The sequence below is a fragment of the Symphalangus syndactylus genome, chromosome 1, assembly GCF_028878055.3.
Source record: "Symphalangus syndactylus isolate Jambi chromosome 1, NHGRI_mSymSyn1-v2.1_pri, whole genome shotgun sequence".
NCBI classification, from domain to species: Eukaryota; Metazoa; Chordata; class Mammalia; order Primates; family Hylobatidae; genus Symphalangus; species Symphalangus syndactylus.
The window spans coordinates 54,088,182-54,116,148 of NC_072423.2; the positions used below are offsets into that span (position 1 = coordinate 54,088,182).

The window sequence follows — 27,967 nt, forward strand, 5'->3', positions numbered from 1 at the left end:
TATTTTAAAGTAGAAGATAGTCTTTTGCGAAAACATAAGTTATACTGATAAGCCCCCAGTCTTACCTGGAACTTCAAATTAAAAATATTTGCCTGTATTTTTGATTCATAAATCAGCATTTTATAATGGAAAAGGTGCCTTAGTAAGAGTTGAGAGACACAGGCTCTAGTTCTGCTCATTACTGACTCAGTTTTCCCAAACGTAAAATGGGTATCATATCCCAATGTCAGAGATATTTATTCTTTCATTTAACAAGTAATTACGAAGCATAACTATAAATCAGGGAAAGCAGTGGAGGGCACTGGTTAAGAAACTGACTATACAAGATTGAATCTCAGCTCCACCACTGACAAGCCATAAACATCATTTCTCCATCTATAAAATGGTACCCACGTCCTAGGTTTATTGTGAGTATTAAACAAGTAAAACATATGCATCTGTGCCTGGCACACACAGTAAACACTCAACATGTGTTAGGCACTATCAATATTGTTTTAACTGTTTTCTAAAGATTTTTCTAAAGGGAAATACATAGCCCCCGTCCTCAGGAGGCTTGCAGTCTAGTGTGAGGTTGATAATCGGAAGAAACTAATGACGTAATTCCTACCATAGAAAACAGTGTTAAGAATGTAGTGGCACACACCTGTGGTCTCAGCTCCTCAGGAGGCTGGGGTAGAAGGATTGCTTGGGCCCAGGAGGTCGAGGCTGCAGTGAGCTGTGATCAGACCACTGAACTGCAGCCTGGGTGACAAAGCGAGACCTTGTCTAAAAAAAAAAAAAAAAAAGATTAAAAAAAAAACTAAAAAATAAAGCTATGTAGGAATGACTTGAGTAGAGGTGAACTTCACTTGCCAGGTTTGGTTGAAAAAAACTGAAGCTACTTTGTTCTTCCAAAGTTACATTTAAATCCACAGGGTTAAACATACGCTGTTGCACTGTATATTCTCCTTACAAAAATGAACATTTTTCACACCAATAAAAATGTTAGAAATTTTTATAATAGGACTTGAAATCAGAAGACATGATATATCAGTTAGAACTCTTATTATATGGAAAAGAAATTCAAATCAAATTCACTTAAGCAAAACAAGAATTCATTGCCTCATGCAGCTGAGAAATCAGAGTTCAGCTCGCTTAACAAGGTCAGTATCTCCCTCTCCTTCTTTCTTTATTCAATGTGTGCTTCCTTCTCAGGCATGGTCTCCCCAGGGTGGGACCAGAAACCTCCAGGCTCATGTCCTCCCCTTTGAGTAGACTTGGCATGAATAGAACTCCTCTGCCCATGGGCTCCAATCAGAGTCTCCATGTGACTCTGATTGACCTAACTTGGGTCACAAGTCCATTCCTGAACCAGTAGGGGGATGAACTACTCTGCCAGATTTTGGTCACATACCCACCTTTGGAGCTAGGGGTGTGGTTATTTCCATCAGAGCCACATGAAGTAAAAATGAGGAGTGGGCAATTCCCACAAGGGAAAAGGGATGGTGTGATCTATAATCAGGAAGAGAGTTCAAGACTCAGATATAACATTAATAGCTGCGTAAGCTTGGGAAAAATTTCAGAACCTTCCTCAATTTCAGATCCAAGATTTGGAGAGGATGGGTAGGGAACTAAATTACCTCTATTATCATTCTACCTTTTGAATTTTCTAACTCTATTACCCTTCTTTTCCAGGAAAATGACTAGTATAGGGCATGTTGAAAGACATGTGATTCTTAGAAATAAATTATTCTACAGGGGGAAGATTTTATAAATTTCCCTAAATGGAGTTGTGATACAGAAAAATAAAGATGAAATGAAGTCAGATCTAGGTCTTGGGACACAACTTCCTTGTGGGGTGGAGGCGTGGAAAGGGTCATTACAGTCAGAGGAAATGGGTGCAATGTCCTGAGACAAGAAAGAGCATGAAAGCCAGACATAGTGGTATGTACCTGTAGTCCCAGCTACTTGGGAGGCTGAGGAAGGAGGATCCCTTGAGCCTAGGAGTTCAAGACTACCCTGGGGAACATACCAAGACCCCCATCTCTACAAAAACATGAAAGAAAGATAAAAGGAAAGAACATGAAATTTTTGGTAGGCTACAAGTATGCAGGAGGGTGTGTGGAGTGGGGAGACAAAAAACTGGTGGAGCCATGTCATGATGATACTTCATGCCCCTTCCTCCTGTGACCACTTGAGAGTATCTCCTGATAGACATTGGAGGTTCTAAAGGAAAACTTTAAAGGATGAAATGGAGAGAGGTAAGACTTACAGATCTGAGAAATGTTGAGGAGATGTTGGTAGCCACTGGGGGTTCTAAGGCAAAACTTTAAAGGATGAAATGGAGAGAGGTAAGACTTACAGATCTGAGAAATGTTGAGGAGATGGACAAGACAGTACTTGCTCATTCAGTGAATAATTCTGACCTGTTTAAATTAGATCAGTGAAACTTTTAACTCACAAATTACATGCATAAAAGAGACAGAAGACAATCTCATTCAGGGATGTTTGTAAAAAGTTGCATTTTTTACTCATATTCTCAGCAGTTAATCTTCTAAAAAATAGTTCATAAATTTATGTTTCCAAAGTGCCAATATTAAAACCAATATTCATCATCACTTATGATTATTGGGGGAACCAGCCCCCAATATTTCAACGTAGGTTCTTTCTATTTTCCCTAAGTGTTGGCCTGTCTGAGAAATAAAGAGAAAGAGTACAAAGAGAGAAATTTTACAGCTAGGCCTCCGGGGGGTGACATCACATATCAGCAGGTTCCATGATGCCCACTGAGCCGCAAAACCAGCAAGTTTTTATTAGGGATTTCAAAAGGGGAGGGAGGTACAAACACAGAGTAAGTCACAAAGATCACATGCTTCAAAGGGCAATAAAAGATCACAAGGGCAGAAGGGCAGAGCAAGATCACAAGGCCAGGGCGAAATTAGAATTACTAATGAGGTTCCATGTCCCGCTGGGCATGTATTGTCTTGATAAACATCTTAACAAGCAACAGGGGTCGAGAGCAGACAACCAGTCTGACCAGAATTTGCCAGCCTGGAATTTCCTAATCCTAGCAAGCCTGAGGGCACTGCAGGAGACCAGGGCATATTTCATCCCTTATCTTCAACCGCATAAGACAGACACTCCCAGAGTGGCCATCGATAGACCTACCCCTGGGAATGTATTCCTTCCCCAGGGTTATTCCTTGCTGGGAAAAGGATTCAGCAATATTTCTCCTACTTGCTTTCTGCAAGAAGAGAAATATGACTCTGTTCTGCCCAGCCCCGCAGGCAGTCAGACCTTATGGTTATCTCCCTTGTTCCCTGAAAATCGCTGTTATCCTTTTCTTTTTCAGGATGCCCAGATTTCATATCGTTCAAACACACATGTTTTACAAACAATTTGTACAGATAACGCAATCATCACAGGGTCCTGAAGTGACATACATCCTCAGTTTATGAAGATGATGGGATTAAGAGATTAAAGACAGGCATAGGAAATTATAAGAGTGTTAACTGGGGAAGTGATAAATGTCCATGAAATCTTCACAATTTATGTTCAGAGACTGCAGTAAAGACAGGCGTAAGAAATTATAAAAGTATTAATCTGGAGAACTAATAAATGTCCATGAAATCTTCACAATTTATGTTCTTCTGCCACAGCTTCAGCCAGTCCCTCCATTTGGGGTCCCTGACGTCCTACAAAATATGATGTTGAACATCTCCTATACAATCTTCTCTTCCTATGGCTGGCTTCGTCTTGAAAGCTTTCAGTAGATGCCTTATGACTCAAAGCCATAATAACACTTTGGTGACTGTCATTCCTAATTAAATCTAAATGGCTATTTTCTACTCCTTATCCACGTTTCAGCATAGATACTACTTCTTCCAGGAAGCCTTTCTTGATCTCCCAATCACCCCCATCCAAGTTAAGAGACTTTTCCAAGTATTCCCAGAGCCTCTGCCCTTCCACCATCATAGAACTCACCTCACTGCATGATAATTGCCTATCAGTCATCTATCTCAACCACCAGAATGTTGGCCTCTGAGGACCATAACTATGTTTAGCATGTTTACTATTATCCTCTTAATGTTTGATTCAACATCTGTCACGTATTCAGCACTCAATACTCCTTGAATAATCAAATCAACGCATGAATAAACAAGTAGGAATTGAGAGAATCGCTGTCGATCAACCACCATTCCAGAATTTATAAACATATAGTGAGTGCCAACTATGTTCCAGGAATAATGACAATGTTGAATTTATATTTTAAAGGACAATAATTATAACCACTTTCTTCCTCTTACCAAAATGAAATGGCATTGTAAGACATATTGCTTAATCATTCAGAAGGTTGTTTTTTAACTAATTAGTACATAGTAGTCAGTTTTAGTCTTCCCAAGATGGTCATCTTTGGAATGCCAAAAATGAAATGCTTAGAAAGACCATAGATCAAAATAAGCTGTAGCAGCCCCATGCAGAAAAGGCTACCCCTAGAGACCCGATAAAGGAGAGCCACAAGTCAAGTGAGCTCTTTTTATTTACTCCTACAAAATTTATCACCATTAAAGCTTTTTGCTTGTTTAACACTCTTTACTGCCAGCATCTGTCATTAACGCAGTTCTTATCTGTTACATCTATTGTAAAGATCACTTAACCAGCAATTGAAACTCTGTATCAATATAACTGGAGACAAGGTATATAAAGTATAATAGTATAAAATGATCAGTGCCTAACATGAGGCAGGGGCTGGGAGACTTGAGTGTAGATGGGATTCAACAACTGAGTTTTACCATCCAGTAGAGGAGTATGGTTGTGAGGGGAAGAAAACAGAGTACCTGCTAACTAGAAAGTGGGAGGATATTTAGGATTGCAAGGATATTCTAAATGAGTTGATATTTTAGTATATCTGGGTCTGCAAGGAATGTGTCAATTAAGAGGGAACAACAAAATACAGAAAAGAGGGAGGAAGAAGGCCAGAGAATAGTCCAGGGGGCTCCAGAAAGATAGGAGACAGGACATACCTAGAAAACATCTACCTGGGGAAGGTCAATGGAATCAGAGGATGCTGACCAAGGAGCACTTCCGGGCAATGCTTAGAGTCTAGTCCTCCAGGGTACTACTTCTGATCCAAGCTTCAAAGAACCCTGGGACCAAGGGATTAGTACAAGGGGTCCAGGAATTCAGAAGTGAGCTAAGCATTATAAGCTGACAAAATAAACACTTATTCCCAGCTGGACTATTTATTTAAAGTACATAGATGCTGTTGTGAATACTTCCATACAAATGCACTTAAAAGTGTAGTGAATCCATTCTAATGTGGACATAAGGTGCTTCTCTTTTTTTAACTTTAAAAGGCATCCTCATTACTCTGAAAGATTGGGAGTTTGGGTCTAGATAATGTGGAATCATTCATGATTCCTGAAATAGGGAACAACATGATCACTGCAGAGTTTTTTGAAAGTTCCACGTGTCAGCAGTGGATCAGGTGAATTGAAATAGGGGAGAGAATCAAGGCAGGAAAGAGGCTTACAAGCCAATCCGAAAAGCCCTGAACAACTCTCCGCAAGCATCTCACACCACCTATATACATCCTATCTCTTCCCGACATTTCCTCTCGGCTTCCAAAAAAAAACAATGCTCCCAAGGATTCGATGTCATTTAAAATAGCAAACCTGGTTTTGGTTTTTGTTTTGAATGCCCTCTTTTTCTGAAGATAGAATCAGCTCCAGCATCTGGACAAAACAATGCGATCTGTGGTTCAATCCGGCCACAGCTGTGCAGTCCTTTCTAAAGAGCATGTCTGTCTTGATAGAATTCTGCTGGGAGAGCAGCAACAGTGGGCTCTGACTACGGCACTTGCAGCCCCCTAGTGGGGCCTCAGCAGTTCCAAGTTGTAATAAGATTGGCTGAGAACAAATGCAGATAAAATAGTGAAACCATAGTAGGTGAATATAAGAATGTCTTGAGATGTAATGAAGTATTTTCTATAAAAGTCCCATCATGGAAAAAAAAATACAACAAACAACAGCAACAAAAGCTAAAACTGATACAATGAGACTGAGTTTAAGAGAAACTGAACATGGAGACAGGAGGAATGCTGATAGAAAAATAAAGAATAAAAGAGCAACATCATTTGCAAAATGGCTATATGTCGAAATGTAACTGACAAAACTGCTGTCCTAATGAGGGAGTAAGGGTCTTTTCCTTTTTTATTTTTATTATCTTTTTTTTTTTTTTTGAGATGGAGTTTCAATCTTGTCGCCCACGCTGGAGTGCAATGGCGTGATCTCGGCTCATTGCAACCTCCGCCTCCTGGGTTCAAGCAATTCTCCTGCCTCAACCTCCCAAGTGGCTGGGATTACAGGTGCCTGCCACCACACCCAGCTAATTTTTGCATTTTTAGTAGAGATGGGGTTTCACCATGTTGTCCGGGATGGTCTCTATCTCCTGACCTCGTGATCTGCCCACCTCGGCCTCCCAAAAGTGCTGGGATTATAGGCGTGAGCCACTGTGCCCGGCCAGGGTCTTTTCACAAAGGGCTGGTGGCACAGCCTGCAAGGCTGAGGATCACAGCCACAGCTTCACTAGGTCTCCACAGTCCACAGGGTTTTATTCTGGTGATGTCACCCTACTAGATTCACTGCTTGCTTAATTTGGAAACTTGGGGTTGGTTAGGGGAGGAAGAATCATTGTTTTGTTTTGTTTTTCTCTAGAATTTTACTGTCTTTTCAAACACAACAGTAAAAACTAACTGGAAATGGTGATGTTGAGACCTGTTGTGTCCTCTGTGCTAATTACTACCTTCCATACAGTCCTGTTGTGTCAAAATGCAAAGCACACTGGTAGCTGTTGGTGACTCACTGATAGTCACCAAGCTTCTTGGACCCTCCAAGGAGCATAAACTGCTTGAAACCCAGGACTGCAAGTTGGCAAGTCACACCTAAGACTGTGGGACTAGTAGAGAAAGGCCATTAATCTCTTCATCCCTCTCGTCACCCTACATCCCTCCACTGCACTCACCCTCCCTCCACTGCAAACTTAGGCTTCAGTTCAGGATCCTACTTTGTCTAAAGAGAGAGAAATCTATCCTACTCGAATATCCCATGCTCCCTTGTTGATTCACACCAATAAATAATTCTCACAGTCTGGAAAGTCTTCCTTATCTTCAGCCAAAATCTAGGGAAACGGTCACCCTATTTCTTCTTTTCTGTCCTCAGGGAAGATATATTAAAGCTGGTCATTATCTTTTGTGTAAGAGCCCTTTGTGTCAAAGAAAAATTAGATTTCTTTGTGTCAAAGAAAAATTAGATCTTAGAGAAACCTCACATTTTACAGCTGAAAGTGATATTAGAAATCATCTCAAGCAATTACCCTCTCATTTTCATCCCACCCTCCACAACTTAAAATATGAAGGAACTGAAGCCCAAAGAGGTTAGGTGACTTGGCTAAGGACACACAGTGAGTTGATCAGGTTTTTCCAGGGCACTACATATTTTTTCCCTGGTTCCTTTAACACTTCCTCATGTATTTTTCAACTACAAAAAAAGCTGAGCTTCTCTTGAAAGTAACAGCCTGTACCCAGGTGATCACAAGCCCTAATGCACAAAGAGGCTCCCAAATGTGAGAGGAGGAAGCTAACATAATAGGAGTGGTGTATTAGTCTGTTCTCATGCTGCTGATAAAGACATACCTGAGACTGCGTAATTTATAAAGGAAACAGATTTAACGGATTCACAGCTCCACATGGCTAGGGAGGCCTCACAATCATGGCAGAAGATGAAGGAACAGCAAAGGGATGTCTTACATGGCTGCAGGCAAGAGGGCATGTGCAGGGGAACTCCCCTTTATAAAACCATCAGATCTTATGAGACTTACTCACTATCATGAGAACAGCATGGGAAAAACCCACCCCCATGATTCAATTACCTCCCACCAGGTCCCTCCCTCAACTCATGAGGATTATTACAATTCAAGGTAAGATTTGGATGAGAACACAGAACCAAACCATATCAAGTGGCAATACTGTAGCAAACTAAATTTCCTATGTCTAGCATAAAGGTGGCAACCCTAGAGGATGGTTATTATCATCACTATTATTCATATCAAAAACTATGACTCCAAGTGGCTAAGCAGCTTGTCCATGGGCCCCAGCAGGTGGACAGCACAGGCAGCCTCTGAACTCAGCTCTGCCTCCAAAGTCTTAACAACATAGGAGATATTGGTTGTGATTAAGAACATTGGTTGTTATTAAAAACATAGGGCTTACTGAAAGTGCTTTTTTAAATTGACAGAACATTTGTTCCTAAAGTATTACAATGCTTTGTTTGTAAGTTTCTGCATTGAATCTTTAAGACTTCATGTAGAAGTTAATCTGAGTGTTGTCTCTTTTAGCCTGCAAGACTCTGGAGAACAGAAATCATATTTTTTAGAAGAGTGGCATAGGCAAATCTGCAATAACAAATACTACATTTTACTGGTCTGAAGTTGACAATGCTGAGTATAAAAGGAACATTTCCTCCAGTGTCAATGTGCCCTGCCTGTTCTTATCACTGAACTAATTTTGCTTTTTAAACCAACTGGCTACATGGCTGGCCCAGATCCAGTCTCTATTCTACAATTACTGCCCATTACAAGTACATGCACTATTACATGACATATTTCGTGTAGCCCATTGCCTTCCCATTGTTTTTCAAAAGTTGTTTTTATTTCCCCTGCATAATCACACTACCTTTCACTGTTCGTGCTTCCAGTCTCTCCTCCTAATTCACAGGGTCACTGTAGACTCTGATCTTACTCCCCAAGGATCTAGAAACCTGATGACTCTGTTCTGCCAAGCTTTGGAAAATGTCTCTCATTAACTGATGTACTGTAGTCAAGGCTCTTCTTGTTACATGGAACATAAATTCTCTCATGCCAGATCAAGAAAGAAAGAAGGGTCTGTTTAGAGAATGTGAGACAATCTTTCTAAGGGCAACAAATAAAATAGACTATTATTTCCAATGTATTATGCTTTGTGTATAATTATCCTTCTGCATTTAATGTCTCAATCTTCTGTATATGATGGTTCATCTGAGTGCTGTTTCTTTAATATTATAAGCCTTTAGAGAGCAGAGATGATATTTGTTATTTTAGATGGGCTCCAAAGTCAAATATGTGTCTCCTGGGGGTAGGAGATGGGAATGGAAATGTGAGGCACAAAGCGCTCTCAATCTCTTTGGAAAGTCTTTTCTTCTCTCTAGTCTTTGTCATCATCTCTTTCTCCAATGTTACCTCCGCACCCTATTCACCATCTTTAGCACCATTACTATCTCTTCATCATTTCTTAACATTGTCATTTTTCTTTCTCCTTCAGGTTTCCTTTCCTGTGGACAGCCCACTATTTGTTCCTTCAGTTCCTAGATCTGCATGAACTTAAAGCTCAAGGCTTCAGAACCAACCATCAACAATGCTCTCTCCTTTCCTTGACTGCAGTTCTCAACAGGGATGCTGACTTGGCATCGGTCAGCCATGACATCAGCTGGTCTTGCCTGAGAGTCCATGCCTGGTAGCCACAAGGGAAATGGTTTAGGTAGCCACATGGGGAATGGTCGGGGAGAGAGATGTGTCTCCTATAGAGCTGCTCTGACCAGCAGCAGTGAGCCCAGTAGGTTCTCTAGAAGGAGCCAAAGCAGTACAGTCAATCAAATTTTTCTGGTACATCCCCCTGTCGTGGCATTTGCAATTCTAAAGGCATGTGTACATACCTGACATATTTAAAGTATCCACATTAAAACCATAATTGCTTTTACCTCTACCCAACAATCCAAGATCACAGTCAGCTATTCTGTCCTGAGGTGATGCCATGAAGATATTTTTCTCCAAGTAAAGTCTTCTCCTCTTGTAGCCTATCTCAGTTTTTCACATTATGGATGCAATCGTAGATTTAATCACTACCTCCAAACATATATTAACAGAGGAAAAACAGAACGCCTACCAAAAATATGGAGGAGAAAAAGAAAAGGGTCTGCAAGATGGCACCAGTTTAAAGCACATACGGCAGGAAATAGAAGCTCTGCCTTACCATCCTTTCCCACCCCAGACACAGACACATACTCTGTTGCATCAGGACCCGTGACTGGCACTGGAGGTGAGATGACCACATTATGGTAAGTTATAGGACAGGTTCAGCAAACCCCAACCACATCAGCCTATTGACATTTCCTTCACAAGCTAGTGAACTGCTTTAAATTTGATGTAGTAGGAAGACTGCCCACTGGAGGATTTCTCTTCCCCATTTCCATCAATGAGAGGAGCACTAGGGAGCATTCCCACCTCTCTAACACTGCCGCAATCCATTTTTAGAGATATAATACTTTCTGGAGATTTGATTCAGACTTGGAAATTACTTGAGACAGGGACCTCCCTGAAGTCTTGGTCTGAGCCGAAGGCCTTTGTCTTAGCTCTTAGATCAGGCTCCCTAGAAGCAGAGCCTGACATAGGGAAATTTTATTTAAGGGATTTATTGGAAGAGTGCTCTCAGGAGAACAGCAGAGGAACAGCGGGGAGACCTTATCATGTTAACCCCCAGAAGTGGCTCTTATTTGTCTGAGGCAATTCTCTGACAGGATGCCAATAGCATCCACTCAGTGTCTTAGTTCAAACTCTCAAAAAAGAATCTGAATCGTTGCTGGCCAGGGCTATAATCCCATAGCATTTAGCCCTGCCCCTTCTAGAAGCTGTGAGTGATGCAAGTTTTTTGGAAGTTGTGGGCAGAGTAAGCAGCGAAATGTGCAGATATGTAACATAAATTAATGAATATTTATTTTACATCCTTTTTATCTGCACAAGACTGTGGGAGAAACAAAGGAAAACAGCAGTTTCTGCCTTTGAAGAAATGTTAATGTAATTGGGGGGCAAGATAACAACCCCTAAAAATAACAACACATGATAATAAATTAACAGTCAGATGACTGTATCAGAAAATAAATACTGGCTGGGTACAGTGGCTCATGCCTGTAATCCCAACATTTACAGAGGCCAACACAGGAGGATTGCTTTAGGCCAGGAGTTTGAGACTAGCCTGGGTAACACAGTGAGACCCTCCATCTCTACAAAACAATTAAAAATTTTTAAAAGCTTAGTCAGGCATGGTGGCATGCACTGCAATCCCAGTTCCTCCAAAGGCTGAGGCAGGAGGATCATTGAGCCCAGGAGTTTGAAGCTGCAGTGAGTCATGATCACGCGATTACACCAGCCTGGGCAACAGAGTGAGACTCTATCTCAAGAGAAGGAAGGAAGGAAGGAAGGAAGGAAGGAAGGAAGGAAGGAAGGAAGGAAGGAAAGAAGGGAGGGAGGGAGGGAGGGAAAGAAGGAAGGAAGGAAGGAAGGAAGGAAGGAAGGAAGGAAGGAAGGAAGGAAGGAAGGAAAGAAGGCAGGTAGGCAGGCAGGCAAAAAAAAAAACACATACACACACAGGAGTTCAGAAGAATAATCAATTTTGTCTCAGAAAAACTAAGATATGTGCCAAGCTAAGTGTAGGAGTTGGCAAACTTCTTCTGTGAAGGGCCAGAGAATAAATAGTTTAGGTTTTGTGGGTCACACGTCCTTTGTTGCAGTTGCTCACTTCACCATTGTAGTACAAAAGTAGCTGAGACAACATGTAAACTAGTGAGCATGGCTGTTTGCCAACAAGACTTTATTTACAAAAGCGGATAGAGCCAGATTTCACCCATGAACCATAGTTTACTGCTGTGGACTGAATGTTTATGTTCCTCAAAATACATAAGTTAAAGCCCTAACCTCTGGTGTAGCTGTATTTGGAGATGGGACCTCTTAGGAAGTGATTAAGGTTAAATTAGGTCATAGGGATGGGGCCCTGATGTGATACGATTATTGTCCTTACAAGAAGAGCCATCAAAGGGCTCTCTCTCCGCTTATGCTCTCTTCCTTGAATGATCTCCCAATGCCCAAGGGCATGCATGGAGGAAAGGCCATGTGAGGACATAGAGAGAAGGTGGCTGCCTGCAATCCAGGAAGAGAGTCCTCACCAGAAACTGAATCAACCAGAGCCCTGATGTTAGATTTCCAGCCTCCAGAAGGTGTAACGGAAAAAGTTTCTCTCAAGGAACTCAAGACTTAAGACACCCAGAGTGCGGTATTTTGTTATGGCAGTCTGAGAAGACTAATACCTTTACTAACTCTTAGCTAAATGTAATTTAATACACAGGTAAGAAGCAGATCACTTGTGCAGGGCAAAGTGTGAACTAAGTCGGACTCTCGTAGAGGGCTCCAGTGACCCCTTTACTCCCAAAGCCGGGGGTCAATGCTCTACTAGTCCTCTTCTTACCTTACCCATCAGCAGCATTTGAAGCAATGGATTCCTTTTTTCCTCTTGGTAATCTTTCTTCATTGGGCTTAGAAGCCATTGGTTTCTTAGTTTTCCTATTCTGTCCACTCTAGCTTTTCAGTCTATCCAATTGGTTATCCCCATCTTCCTTCCAATCTCTTAATGTTGGAGAGATCCTGGACTTAGTCTTTGACCCTCTTCCCTTCTCACTCTATCTATACTCACATCCACTACAAAAAAAATTACAAATGAAATAACATAAGATAGTGTTTTTGGAGTTTAGAAGGCTTATGTAAATTAAGCCCTCACTCCTTTTTTAGAAAAATGTCAATTTGCGGGGAACACGTGGTTTTTGGATGCATAAATTATTTAGTGGTGACTTCTGAGATTTTTGGTTCACCCATCACCCAAGCAGTGTACAATGTACCCACTGTGTAGCCTTTTATCCCTGACCCCCCTCCCACCCTTCCCCTGAGTTTCCAAAGTCCATTATGTTATTCTTATGCCATTGCATCCTCATATCTTAGTTCCCACTTACAAGTGAGAACATACGATATTTGGTTTTTCATTCCTAAGTTACTTCACTTAGAATAATGGCCTCCAACTCCATGCAGGTTGCTGCAAATGCCATTATTTCATTCATTTTTATGGATGAGTAGTATTTCATGGTATATATATATATATATACAGATATACTACATTTTTTTATCCACTCATTGGTTGATGGGCATTTAGGTTGGTTCCATATTTTTGCAATTGTGAATTATGCCACTACAAACATGCATGTGCATGTGTCTTTTTCATATAATGACTTCTCTTCCTCTGGATAGATACCCAGTAGTGGGATTGCTAAATCGAATGGTAGTACTACCTTTCATTCTTTAAAGAATCTCCATACTGTTTTCCCTAGAGGTTGGACTAATTTACATTCCCACCAACAGTGTAAAAGTGTTCTCTTTTCACCATATTCACTCCAATATCTTTTATTTTTTAATTATGGCCATTCTCACAGGAGTAAGCTGGTATCTCATTGTGGTTTTAATTTGCATTTCCCTAATGATTAGTGATATTGAGCATTTTTTCATATGTTTGTCAGCCATTTGTATGTCTTCTTTTGAGAATTATCTGTTTGTGTCCTTTACTCACTTTTTGATGGGATTATTTGTATTTTTCTTGCTGATTTGTTTGAGTTCCTTGTAGATTCTGGCTATTAGTCCTTAGTCAGATGTATAGTTTGCAAATGTTTTCTCCCACTCTATGGGTTGTCTGTTTACTCTGCTGATTATTTCTTTTGCTGTGCAGAAGCTTTTTAGTTTAATTAGATCCCATTTATTTGTTTTTGTTTTTGTTGCATTTGCTTTTGGGTTCTTGGTCATAAATTCTTTGCCTAAGTCAATGTCTAGAAGAGTTTTTCCGATGTTATCTTCTAGACCTTTAATGGATTCAGGTCTTAGATTTAAGTCTTTGATCCATCTTGAGTTGATTTTTATATAAAGTGAGACATGAGGATCTAGTTTCATTCTTCTACTTTGCGGCTTGCCAAATATCCCAGCACCATTTGTGGAGTAGGGTGTCCTTTCCCCACTTTATGTTTTTGTATGCTTTGCTAAAGATCAGTTGACTATAAAGATTTGGCTTTATTTCTGGATTCTCTATTCTGTTCCATTGTTCTAATATGACTATTTTTATACCAGTACTATGCTGTTTGGGTAACTGTATCTATGTAGCATAGTTTGAAGTCAGGTAATGTGTTGCCTTCAGAATTGCTCTTTTTGCTTAGTATTGCTTTAAGCCCTCACTCCTGATTAAAATTTCTAGTGTGATACAAATAGAAGCAACTTACTAAAATTGACAAAGGATATAATACAGAAGTATATGACAAACATCTTACTTAAAAGTAAAATATTATAAACATTTACATTAAAATTATAAACTGAACAGTGGTGCCTGCTAACAATACTTCTTATTCCACATTATTTTCTGTACCTCTATATCCTAATATTTATTCATGAGAAGACAATAGTATGTTTGTGGAGGTGATATAATTGTATATCTAAAAATTCCCAAAATAAGTAACTGAAAAACTATGATGACTAATAAATATACTTTAATGATGCACTAGATTTAAACATAAATTCATTGCTTTCCTATCTAAAAGCAATACTCACTTAGAAACAGGAAAAAAAAAATGCACTGACAATTGCATACCAAGAAACAGTATACCTAGAAATAATCTTTAAAAGCAAGCAAGAAATACAGGCAGGAAATAATATTTTGCTAAAGGACATTTTTAAGAGGAACTGAGTAAATAGAATACATTATCATCATCTTGAGTGAGAAAACTCAATATTCTAATTGCTCTTAAATAATTCACAAAGTCAATGTAATTCCAATAAAAATCTCATTGAGAATGCATTTGTGTATCTGTCAAAATTATAAAGTTTATCTAGAAAAGAAAACGTATAAGAAGAGCCAAAATATTTTGAGAAAAGAATAGTTTAAATTTGATCTACTAGTTATCAAAGCATAATATTAAAAAAAACACTATAAAGTTATAGTAATTAGAACAGTGTGATATTAATGCTGGTATAGAAAGATGAATTAGCCAAAATAGAAATACATACACAGAGCCACATACAGAAGAAAATTTAGTACACCATTATGATGGCACTTCATAATAATAGGAAAGGATATAATTTTCAATAAGTGGTATTTTTAGTGGTGGCAGAGATCTGAGTCACACCGAGTTACCACAAGCATATTCGGATGGGTCTGTAGCAACTTCAGTCCTTACCTCCTCAGAAGAAAGAACTTGACTGAAGGACATAAAGCAGAAAAAGAGACTAAGGCAAGTTTCAGAGCAGGAGTGGGAGTTCATTAAAAAGGCTTTAGAATAGCAAAGAAAGTAAAGAATCCTTGGAAGAGATTCAAGTGAGCCCCTGAAGGTCAAGGAGAAAAGAGAGACAAAAGAAGCACCTTTAAACTTGATCCTGGGACTTTATAGGCTCACCTCTTTCCCATGATTCTTCCCTTAGGGTGGGTTTTCTGCATGCGGTGCCTCCTTACCCTTGGGAATTGAGCACATGCACTATGTTTAGGATTTGTATGCATGCCCGTCTGAGGCTTTATTCCTTTTTTGGGCGGAGCGATCCAGGAAGATCATACTTCGCCATTTTTGTCTCTTAATGTGCATGCCCAAGAAGCTGCTTCTCTCTGGGGCCTGCATTCAATTAACATTTTAATGTTAACAGGTGTGGACCATCAGAAAAATGGCCTCTCCCTGGGGCCAGCTGCCAATTTATCACTTTTAAAGATGCAGTGCCGAATATATTACCCAACCATTCTAGTGGGTGGTGGGAAGAGCCCTCTCCTGCCCCAGTCATGTCTATCTCCTGTAACAGTATTGAAACAATTAGCTACTCATTTGGGGAAAAAATTAAGTTTAATCTGTATATTACGCAAGTCATAAAAATATTCCAAAAATGTTAAAAATCTAAAAGTTTTTAAATTAAAACATCTGTGTAGTAAAGAATACTACATCTCTGTAGTAAATTTACCCAAAGAGAGGTATGACCTTTGTGCCAGCTCTTGGGAAGTAACCTCTAAACCCTTAAAATACCTCCAGTGATTGAGTGTCTTTGTTATTCATAATGGGTTCCTCAGACCACACCTGATAGTCAGATGACTCATAATGGGCCCCTAGATAGTTTGTGCTAAAGAGTTAACTCAAGATGAGGACTGGCCACACCAGAAAGACCAAGGCCATGATTAAAGGGTTGGGGCTTTGAGCCACGTGGTATCAGACTGATCTCCCCAACAGAAGGGGCTGGAAATTGAGTTAACCACATGGCCAACAATTCAATTATGCCTATGCAATGAAACTTCAATAAAAACTTTAGATATCAAAGCTTGGGTGAACTTTCCTGGTTAGCAACACTCTGAATATTGTCACACACCAGAGCTGGAAGCAGTAACATGATGAAGGAATCCACAGGGAGAAGATAACTGGAAGCTTTGCATTTGGACCCCTCTCAGACACCACCTATGCATTTTTTTTATCTGGTTCTGATTTGTATTTTTTTGCTATATTAAAATTGTAATCATAAGTATAGCACTTTGGGGGCATTCTATGAGTCTTTCTAGTGAATTATTAAGCCTGAGGGTAGCCATAGGAACCTTGAATATGTAGCTAGTTGGTCAGAAGTAAGGGTAGCACCAGAGACCCCCAAACTTGCAACTGGCATCTGAAATAAGAGCAGTCTTGTGCGGGGCTGTGCCCCTAACATTGATTTTCACAAACATTTTATTGTTATGGTTTGAATATGTCCCCCAAAATTAATGTGTTAGAAACATAATTGTTTCATGTGTCCCTGTGAAGAGATCACCAAACAGGCTTTGTGTGAGCAACAAGGCTGTTTATTTCACTTGGTGCAGGCGGGCTGAGTCCGAAAAAGGAGTCAGCAAGGGTGGTGGGATTATCATTAGTTCTTACAGGTTTTGGGATAGGCGGTGGAGTTAAGAGCAATGTTTTGGGGGCAGGGGTGGATCTCACAAAGTACATTCTCAAGGGTGGGGAGAATTACAAAGAAACTTCTTAAGGGTGGGGGAGATTAGAAATAACATTGATCAGTTAGGGTGGGGCAGAAACAAATCACAATGGTGGAATGTCATCAGTTAAGCTATTTTCACTTCTGTGGATCTTCAGTTGCTTCAGGCCATCTGGATGTATACATGCCGATCACTGGGGATATGATGGCTTAGCTTGGGCTCAGAGGCCTGACAATAATTACCATTGTAACAATACTAAGAGATGGGGCTTTTAGGAGGTAATCAGGCCATGAGGGCTCTGCCATCATGAATGAATTAATTCCATTATCACAAGAGTGGGTTAGTTATCATAGGGGTTTGACCCCCAATTTGTCCTTCTGTCTCCCGCACTGACTTCTGCTTTCCACCACAGATGACCCTTGCCAGATGCTGGCACCATGCTCTTCGACTTCCCAGCCTCCCGAACCATGAGCCAAATAAAATTCTGTCCTTTATAAATCACCCAGTCTGTGGTATTCTGTTATAGCAGCAGAAAATGGACTAAGACAACATCCAAAATAAAATAGAGGAGAATATTTCAATAATATTAGAATATGCGAGGCCTTCCTAACACAACTCAAAATACAGAAACTATAAAGAAAAAGATGGACAAATCTGATGATATAAATATGTAAACTTTCTGTATAAAAAAAGGATACCATAAAACAAAATTATAAGAGACAGATAATGAGATATATTTGAAACCCACAATAGACAATGAAATGTTATTTATTAAAGGAATTTCCTTAAATCATAGGAAAATGACAACTCAAATTTTTAAATAGGTGAAGTCTATGAACAGGCAATTCCTAGAACTACAGATATCAAAAAAAAGAGACCTCTTCAAGCAAGAACCTCCTGAACTGGTCAGTGGGAGATACTTTGTTTCAATATTTTTGCTCTCGAAATTTGGCAATATCTGACAAAATTTAAATACGGATGCTTCTGAATTTTAGGAATCTGTGCCCTAAAATCATTCACTTGTAGTGTCCCCCTTCCCTCTCAGCTTTCTTTTTGTGTCCTGACCAGAAATGACACAGTGCGTTGACCACTCTGTGACCCAGCCAGCTGCAGGATTTTTTAACTCAAACTGGGACCTTGAACATTTCCAGGCACTGATAAAGGTATCCATGTCGTCACCCAAAACACTGAAAGAAACTGGTCCTGGCCTTGTACCAAATTCCTTAAACTCTCACACAAACTTCATACCCTGACCCTCTTGCTGTAGACAGACCTAGATAGAACACCCCTTTTCTCTTGATGTCCATCACAAACACTGCTGCAGTAATCTATAAGTAGGTTCCCCTGATAAGCGCTTTGGACTGATTACCCCGGTATTTAGTGCTTCTTTCTTTGGAATCCCAACCAGCCTCATAATCTGGTTTGGGGCATTCTCTTGTGGGAATTCTCCTGCCATTTTTGGGGCAATTCCAACTGCATGTTTGGTAGATGAAAACACACATATGCACCAAAATGTACATGTAAGTATGTTTCTGCTGCAGTTTTAGTTCCAGCAAAAACTGGAAACAACTTACAAGCATATGCCAGACACTGTTTAAAAAAAAAAGGGGAGGGGCTCCATTCACATCCACTCATGAAGAAAGCTCTTTAAGATATATTTTGTGTCACAATACGTTTAAACATATTATACTTTTATGAGTCAAATACTACACATGTAACATAATTAAGAAAAGCTGTGTTAAAAAAAAAAAAAAAAACCTACAACAGTTCACCACATTGTGGAAGGTACTGCAGTTTGGCTTTCTCAATCACCCTTACGGCCGGCCTCATTCTAGTTGGAAAGGTTGAAAACCTAAAAATCACTAGGATTCTGGATACGAATAAGGCTTAGCATATTAGAGAAACTCAACACAAGATTTGGGAGGTGGATGTCAGGCAGAGGCAATTTCCCTGTTCATCTTGGCTGTCTATTTTGCTTTTTCTTTTTTGAATTTTTATTTTTCTGAGACAGGGTCTTGCTCCGACACCCAGGCTGGAGTGCAGTGGCGCCATCCTCCTGGGCTCAAACAATCCACCCATCTCAGCCTCACAGATAGCTGGGACTACAGGCACAAGCCACCATGCCCAGCTAATTTTTTTTTTTTTTTTTTTTTTTTTTTTTTTTTTTTTTTTTTTTGAGAGACAAGGTCTCCCTAGGTTGCCCAGGCTGGTCTCAAACTGCTGAACTTATGCAATCCTTCCTCCCCAGCCTTCCATAGGGCTGGAATTACAGGTGTGAACAACTATGCCCAGCCTTGGCTGTTTATTTTGGCAAGCAAGGTTATAGAAACAGCTTTTCTTCAGAAATATTCTAGCTTCCTGGTGCTGACATGCACTTGTGGTATAGTAGTGGATTCTTGATTCTGGCTTTCTAATCTATGACTTACAGCCACAGGTGTCCACCTTCCAGCTTTCTGGATGCCAGGAGGCTGTTTCAGTAGTGAGCATGGCAGCAGCAGCAACTTTTTGAACTTGGGGCCACATCTACAGTGATGAGTTGTTGAACTCATGTTAGCTCCCCTAGTGAGTCAGTTCTAGATCATTCTAGAATCTCAGCCTATATCTTATTCCCATATCCCTTTCAATGATTTTAGTGCTTCTCTCCTCTAAAACTCATGTTGAAATTTAATTGCTATTGTGATGATTTTGGGAGGTGGGATGTTGAGGAGGTGTTTAGGTAATGAGGACTCTGTGCTCACAAACGAACCAATGCTATTATCATGGGAGTGGATTTGCCTCCTTTTTCTCAGGCACCATGTGATGTCTTCCACCATATACAGTGCAACAAGAAGGCTCTCACCAGATGCTGGACTTTGATATTGGACTTTCCAGCCTCCAGAACTATGAGCCATCATTTTTCTGCTCATTATAAAGTACCCAGTTTCAGGTATTCTGTTACAGCAGCACAAAATGGACTAAGATAGTCCCTGTCTTAAATCTCTCTATGTTTAGAGTGCCTAGAGAGTTTTTCATTTTCTTCACTGAATCTTTACTAGGTGAGAATAGGGAAATTGGCACAGAGACCCAAATCATTTCACACTGGGAAATTCTCAGGTGTTTCAGCCATATTTCATTTTGAGATGCAATGCTTTAGGAAGTGAGTGTCTGCCTCAAGTTTCCCAAATATATCTGTAATACATTTTGATTGGCTTCCTAAATGCCTCAAGACTTGGGGTATCACCTACAGGCTTGGCAACAAAGATGTCCCTACTGGGTAGCAGGGCCTCTAGTTAGCTACACTAGAGCTCACTGAGTTTATAGGTTTGGGAGGAGTTATGTCAACACAGAATTACTTGAATTACTTATTTGACAAGATTACAATAAACCACCATCTAAAGAATAATTTTTCCAGTTTTAATATAACTTAGGGTTTCCTGGTTTTATAGACAATCACAGAATACATTATGGTCAAATTTCCACAGTTCACATATAAGTTAACAACTGATATAATGAAAACATTATGCCTTTAAAAGAACTCAGAAATCCTAACTTGCATTCTAGTGCTTTTTTGTAACCCTGACACCCTATAATAGACATATGTTGCCTTATTTGCCCAACATCCTTTTCCCCTTATTTTGGTAACAACACCTCAGTGTTCCTCAGGAAGCCATGCCTCCCCCACCCTCATGCAGAGTGAGCAGGCCAGTCACCGAGCCCATACTCTCAAACCCAGTGATTGGCTTCAAATGGGTACGTAACCATTTTGGTCCAATTAGACTCCCTTTCAATATTGTAATTGGAAAGTCTGGGAAAGAGAAGCTTTCTTTTCACTGGGGGTAACTACCCTGGAGCTGCTGCGGGGGAGATTCCACCCAGGAATGAAGCCACATAGACCTGAGAGACAAGGATCCTGGAGGCATTTTGAGGACCAGGACCTCTTCATGCTTTTCAACTTCATGAAGCAGTAAACTTCCTTTTCTGCTTAGGCCAGTTTGAATTGGATTTCTTTCACTTGTGGCCAAAAATCCTGACAACAATTGCCCTGAAAATTATAAAATGTCTTACTTAAAAAAAAAAAATTCTTCTTGGCCTGGCACAGTGGCTCATGCCTGTAATCCTAGCACTGTGGGCGGCCAAAGCAGGAGGATCACTTGAGGTCAGGAGTTTGAAACCAGCCTGACCAACATGGTGAAACCTTGCCTCTATTAAAAATGCAAAAATTAGCCCAGCGTGGTGGCATACACCTGTAGTCCCAACTACTCGAGAGGCTTAGGCAGGAGAATCGCTTGAACCCAGGAGGCGAAGGTTGCAGTGATTTGAGATTGCACCACTGCACTCCAGCCTGGGTGAAAGAGTGAGACTCTGTCTCAAAAAAGAAAAATAAAATTCTACTTGACCGCCTACTATTTGGTATTTATAATTCAAAAAGAAATGAGGCAGCCAGTTCTTACTCTTCCTTCAGAGAGTCAGTCTCACAGAGGAGACACATAGGTTTTTGTTGTTGTTGTTGTTGTTGTTGTTTGTTTTCTGTTTTTTATTTTTGTTTTTTTGAGACAGAATCTTGCTCTGTCGCCTAAACTGGAGTGCAGTGGTGCGACCTCGGCTCACTGCAACCTCCGCCTTTCAGGTTCAAGTGATTCTCCTGCCTCAGCCTCCTGAGTAGCTGGGATTACAGGCACGCGCCACCAAGCCCAGCTAATTTGTTTTCTATATTTTCGTAGAGACCGGGGTTTCACCATGTTGGTCAGGCTAATCTCGAACATCCATCCACCTCAGCCTCCCAAAGTGTTGGGATTGCAGGCGTGAGCCACCGTGCCTGGCTGGTTTTGTTTTTTAATGTAATACAATGAGGGAAGTCACACAGGTCAAAAGAGCTCTTGATGCAGAGATGGGACAAACTAAATCAGCTTGGAGGTTGGTCAAGGTCTTCGCGAAGAAGGTGACATTTACATGGGCCCCAGAGAGAAAGCATAGGGTTTCCCCCAAATAAGGAAGAAAATGAAATCAAGGCATTTCAAGTGGAGGATTTTCAGGTCAAGAATGGCAACTTGTTCTGTGGAACTGAAGTACACGGACACTAGAATGAAAACCAGGAGTGGAGTTGAAAAGGCAGATGGGAGCCAGAATGCAAATTTCGTTACTGTGACAGGGTAAGGAAATTAGATTTTCATCCTGGAGACACTGTGTTGAGACTTTCAAGGATTTTTAAAGGATAGTGTTATGATTGGATTTGCACTTTAGAAAGATAATTCTAGTTGTACTGTGGAGAGCAGATCACAATGTGGGACCACTAGGAGCATGTGGCCACTGTATTTAGGAGTCTATGTCTACAGTAGTTTTCCGCGTGAGGAAGAATATTAATAGATGCTTCATCAAGATGCAAAGGAACCTGAGATCTATTTAGCAAGACTCTGAAAGACTTAAAGAGTAATTACACATAATGAACCAGAAGGGCAAGGGCAGTGGGGAGTTAAGTTTTCTATTGTGAGAGGCTGGGCACAAGAGAGGAACAGCTTTGAAAAGGAAAGTAATGAATGGCTTGTGACATAATAAATTGGAGATGTTAGAGATACATCAAGGCTGGAAGACAAAGATCAGTAACAAAAAAGATGGGGTAATTACAATCACAGATGCAATAAATAACTACTGAGATAACATACAGGCCTCAGTTAAAAATCTGAATTCCAGACCAGGCACAGTAGCTCATCCCTATAATCCCAGCACTTTGGGAGAACAAGGTGGGAGGATCACTTGAGGCCCAGAACTCAAGAATAGCCTGGGCAACATAGCATGACTCCATTTCTACAAAAAAAATTATTTTAATTAGCCAGGCAGGTTAACATGCACCTGGAGTCCAAACTATTCAGGAGGCTTAGGTGCGAGGCTTGCTTGAGCCCAGGAGTTCAAGGTTACAGCGAACTATAATGGTAGCACTGCACTTAAGCCTGAGTGAAAAACTGAGACCCTGTCTCTAAACTTAAAAATCTTGATTCCACCACGTTTTAAGTGTGCAATCTGTTTGAGATTTTTCTCATGTGTCCATTGGGAATAACATCACTTCTCAGAGTGGCTGAATGAACAATATGAGACTACACATGGAGAACAGCTATACATTTCACAACACAAGAAGTAAACCCTAAATAAATGTCAGTATCTTTCCTTCCTCCTACTGGTTCTTGCTCCCTGAAATTTTATAGCTAACCTATGTGGCCATAGGAGTGAGGTAAGGACCAAGCATTGCTTAGATACATCTACTCTGCTGTATTTGAGAGAAAAGTACAGCGTAGTGGTTAAGAGCAAGACCTATAGTCCAGACATTTAATCACAAAGACTAGGGCAACCTCGCCTGTTCTTTACAGTTACATAAATATGCCATACCTTTAACACAACTGCATAAATTCAATATATTCTGAAGGAAGAAAAGGTAGATTATAGTCACATATTCCCATATGTGGGTTTAAAGAGGAATGCTGACTTTACCAGTAAACCACTTTCTCTTCTGGTCCATCAATTGGAGTTTTTGTATTCCTGTCAATGAGCCTTTAGCTCTTGTAATTGGTAAATTTAATAAGTATTTTATTGACTATGAACAGGAAGTTGATTCTTAAGGGAAGAAATATTAAAGATTGATTTTGCAACTTTCCATTATGTTACATGATGGTTGGTTTCATATTAAGAAACAAGTTGCAGATGTTTTTTTCAGAATAATAATCAATGTCAGTGTATGATGTTTATGGGTATTTCTTGAGAACATGGAAAATTTTATCTGAAATCAGTGAGCTCTCCTGGTGCTTCTTATTTTTCACTTTTTCCTGACCAGTTACTAAAATTGCTTGAAATGTCATAGAAAGACAAAGAATTCAGGCCTGCAATGAATATTGACTTGTGTATTTTTCACTAACATTTGCTGACTCTTAGGTCAATATGTTTTGAAGTTTACTTAACAAGTCAATATGATTTATTTCAGTTGAGATTTAGATTGTTTTAAATTGTCAGAATTGTTTCTTGTTTCCTAACACAAAACCACTGCCAGAGTATAATAACATATATGTTAAAAACTAGTTCTTTTGAGAATTAGAAGTGTCCTGCAAGATTATGGGTTTTTTTTCAAAATAATACAAGCAAATTTAAAATGACCCTTTGTCTTTCTCTCTTTCATTTCATGTGCCCTTATTTCCTTTAAAGAGCTCTAATGTCTAGAAAGCTGTACAAACAATTAAGCTAAATCATTTTGTAAGTGGTTCTATGAAATGCAAGAGTGATTTTTTTCTTAAAGTCCAAATGTGTAACTCAGCCTACATGAGCATATAAGCATATTTTGCTTAAATTACATTTCCATCTGACAATATTAATTTCATCAAGGAAGCTTAGTATAAAATTAATTATAGCTATCATTTATGCTATTTCATCTTCCCCTTCCATTGAAGCTTCAATGAGAATTCATCAACTGAAGGGCATGATTCACATTTTAACAACAATAATAAAGAAAATAACCAAAACTACATTTTTCCCCCTCCTACTAGAATTCCGTGACTAAAGACCTATCTCTTAATGTCATCTGAAATGTAATAATATATTTTGAGGTTCAGAGGAAATGCTTCCAATGGATATAATGAGAGCACTTCTAGTCATACTCTCCTGCTGACATAGAACATTTCAGTTTCATTGACTTTGGTGAATAACCTCCTGTGATTTTTTAAGAAACAAGTTTCAAGAAAGAATCTGTACAGGTATTCAAATGCCATACTGTTAAGCATGAAGACAAGGACACCAGCTTTTATTCACTCACCAATTCCAGAACATCGAGATTTACATAGAAAATAACCTCAGCTGGGCACAGTGGCTCATGTCTGTAATCACAACACTTCGGAGGCTGAGGCAGGAGGATCACTTGAGGCCAGGAGTTTGAGACCAACCTGGAAAATAAAGCAAGACCCTGTGTCTACAAAAAATTTACCAGGCAAGGCAGTACACACCTGTGGTTCCAGCTACTCAGGAAGCTGAGTATTGCTTGAGCTTAGGAGGTAGAGGCTACAGTGAGACATGATTGCGCCACTGCACTCCAGCCTGGGCAACAGAACAAAATCTGGAAGAAGGAAGGAAGGAAGGAAAGAAGGAAGGAAGGAAGGAAGGAAGGAAGAAAGGAAGGAAGGAAGGAAGGAAGGGAGGGCGGGCCTATACTTTAGAACTTCTCCCCAGCCCAATTTCCTGTAAAAGTTCACTGTTGGCAATGGAATAAATGCTTCTAGGAATTGGCGGTAAGGCATGATTCGGGTTGCAGGGAGCAACATCAAAGCGAACAATAACAATACACACCTCAGGCTGGGCCAGTGGTTCATGCCTCTAATCCCAGCATTTTGAGTGGCCAAGGCAGTTCACTTGAGGCCAGGAGTTCGAAACCAGCCAAAGTAACATAGTGAGACTCTGTCTCCATCAAAAATTTAAAAATTATCTGGGCATGATGGCACATGCCTGTAGTCCCAGCTACACAGGAGGCTGAGGCAGGAGGATCACTTGAGCCCAGAAGGTCGAGGCTGCAGTGAGCTATGATTGTGCTACTGCACTCCAGCCTGGGCAACAGAGTGAGACTCTGTTTCAAAAAAAAAAAACAAATACACATTTCAGATATCCAAAAGTGGGAAGATCCCTGAAAAAGACAAAGACTTTCTGAGGTGTACAGAGATATGGATAATTATTTTAAAAGTCAATTTTCATATCTTCAACTTTATTTGTACATCTTCCTAGAACTGACCTGCCTGAGAACCTGGGGGAGGATTAGCCTGTTTCTCTTTCATTCCTTCCCCTCCACAGCTGTTCGGTACTGTAGGGTTTCTACTTCAGGAATAAAAGACTCACCTCTCACACACTGCGAATTGAATTATGGTGTAAAAACTTCCAGGATGACACAAAATGGTACATTCCAAACACTGGTATAGGTGAAGCCTCCCTCAGTCATCATGTTCATTCTACTGGAGAATGGGGAGGCAGAAGTGAAGACTATTTATTTTAACCTTACCTCTTCCACCCCTAATTATAGTCAAAGAATGAAGCACTTCTGAGAGAGCAGCCTGGGAAGGCAAAGCAACAAATATGGGTAGAAATGGAAACAGTGTCACTATTATTCCATCTAGGTGACAACACCCAGCAAGATTCCAGGCCTTTTCTATGTATCTCACAATAGGAGGTGTTTGTAAAAAACAAAACAGAGTGTGCTGAGAAACACCAATTTGCTGCAATGCCAGTCTTTCTGCATTTTCACCGTTTGCAGTAATAACGGTTTAGTGTGAAGATCTATAGATGAGATATTTATTGCATCCTATTGTCTACCTTTTAGGCCCACCTTTGCACGCCAGCCAACCAACTGCATTCCGGGGTAACCTCATTATCACTTATCTTCTACCCCACTGCTTTTCTGCTGCTGCCATGTGGGATGCCACATTTGATGTTTGCATAAACCCGGAAGTGGGGTAGAATTAATATCTCATGAGGTGACCCTTGAACAATAGTAACAAGACCCAAAGTCTAAACCCTCCTCTAATATATCCCTCAGGTGGGCAATTTTGAGGCGTATCTGACACGATTCCTCAAAGGGTCCCCAAGAGAATTGAGGTGCAGTTGCCCGCAGTGGTGACCCAACTCAATAACATTCCCCTTTGATTAGCTTTTCCTTCTTCTTTATTTCAACCCTTCCTATCTCCCACTCCCATTCCTTGGGAATCACTTCTCAAAATAAGCCATCTGCATGCAATATCTTGTTTCAGGCTCTGCTGTTGGGGGGAACCCAGTCCAGGGTGTCTTCGTTGCATATTTTGCATGATTTCAGAAGACAAGGTCAAAATTTCCGTTATCACTTCTGTAGAAGGACAGTATAACTTTGAGTATAAAGAATATATGGTAATAGGTAAGTTAATGTCTTTCTTTAAATATTATTCACATAGGTAGGAGAAACATTTTATTAACCTTTGCCAAAGCATTATTAGATGCTATAGGCTGGGCGTGGTGGCTCACGCTTGTAATTCTGGCACTTTGGGAGGCTGAGGCAGGTGGATCACCTGAACTCAGGGGTTTGAGACCAGCCTGGCCAACATGGCAAGATCCCATCTCTACCAAAAATACAAAAATTAGCTGGGCATGGTGGCACGTGCCTGTAATCCCAGCTACTCAGGAGGCTGAGGCAGGAGAATTGCTTGAACCCGGGAGGCAGAGGTTGCAGTGAGGTGAGATAGCACCACTGCACTCCAGCCTGGGCAACAAGAGTGAAACTCTGTCTCAAAAAAAAAAAAAGATTTATTAGATGCTATAAACAGATATTCGTTTTTCATTTGGGCACAAGTCTCCCATTTGCCTGCATTTGTCAATTACTTCCATGCTTATATAATCCAGGCTTTAGAGTTTAAGATTACAATAAAAGGATTATGTTATAGGTGTCTATCATGAATCATGACTGAGAGTAATATTTAATCCATCTTTTAATTTAGTGCATCTTTTCATTTAAAACATCTTTTATAAGCCCTATAATGAATAATGGTCTATAGTTTTTATGTCAGTTTTTACAAAAATATAAACCTATAGTCTTAAAACAGAATATCCTCCTATATGCAGGTGTCAGACAAAATGTTTCCATATCATATTCTAGTATATAACAAATTAAATCCTAGAAAGCCAGCTTCATTGAATTAGAATTAGTTTCTCTTTAGAGGATTAAAATCTTTTCTAATTCTGTCAAATACATAATTGTAAAAATTTATTTTCCATTAAAACATAATATTAGAATTTATATATAATAATTCTCAGGTGTCATGACTTTTAAAGACTTTTGAGATAACTTCCTAGATTAACTGAAATTTGGCATTAATATATAGATCTCTGCTCAGAAAAAAAATGGGTACATTCCTAAAGTATAAAGCATCCAATTTATGGAGTTATTTTTACCCCAGTTTTATGTCATTTTAGCACCATAAACAAGGGTCTCTAAGTTAAAGACTAATGGGAATAATAGCTAATAAGTTGTATTAAAGTCTTTTTAATACACTTCCTAGATATTGAGAAATTAAATGATTTGCAAAATCAGAGTTTCCAATGCTTGCATTTTACAAAATCATATGAGGTCATTATGAGGTCATCAGCTGCCAA

The 27,967-nt window shown here is 39.9% G+C and overlaps 1 long non-coding RNA gene across 1 annotated transcript; it reads right to left on the minus strand.

Moving 5' to 3' along the window:
* Window positions 1–651: 651 nt before the first annotated feature.
* LOC129458819 (uncharacterized) lies at window positions 652–26,291 on the minus strand. The gene is made up of 3 exons (XR_008649738.2): window positions 26,175–26,291; window positions 24,624–24,750; window positions 652–765 (listed from the first exon to the last, which is right to left on the minus strand). It is a non-coding gene; the product is annotated as an uncharacterized lncRNA (long non-coding RNA).
* Between the last annotated feature and the right edge of the window lie 1,676 nt (window positions 26,292–27,967).